Raw genomic sequence first — 583 nt, forward strand, 5'->3', positions numbered from 1 at the left:
GTTATGTGGTGTTTTGCAGATTCTACATTATTCTTTAGCATTGCATAGTATTCCATTGTGTGTATGTACCATAGTTTGGTTATTCATTCCTCAGTTGATGGACACCTAGTTTGTTTCCATCATTTGGCTATTGTAAATAGTGCTGCAATGAACGTGGGTGTGCATATGTCTGTTCTTGTCACAGCTCTCACTTTTTTAGGATATATAGATTTAGGTGAAAGTTTATAGAACAAATTCATTTTCCATACAACAGTTAATGCACATTTTGTTTCATGACATTGATTGCAATCCCCACAATGTGACAGCTTTTCCCATTTCCTCCCTATGGTTACCTTTTCCCCATGTCCTTCTTTCCTATGCATTCTTGCCTTCTGCGCTAACTCCCTGTGCAAATGCTGCCTTTCTGATCTTCTGTGGCTGATTGTTCTAAGGAGTGTACCTACCTGGTGTAATTATTCACCATGTAGGCCTGTCTATTGTTTGGCTGGAAGCCATGGGAGTGAGTTCAATTCCAGACCTGAAGGGTGACTAGGGGCCATTGTCTCAGAGGCTTCACCAATCTTTTTTTCTTTTCCCACCAGCC

This window comes from Orycteropus afer, unplaced genomic scaffold, assembly GCF_000298275.1.
Source record: "Orycteropus afer afer isolate SDZICR_OR568_19922 unplaced genomic scaffold, OryAfe1.0 scaffold00036, whole genome shotgun sequence".
NCBI classification, from domain to species: domain Eukaryota; kingdom Metazoa; phylum Chordata; class Mammalia; order Tubulidentata; family Orycteropodidae; genus Orycteropus; species Orycteropus afer.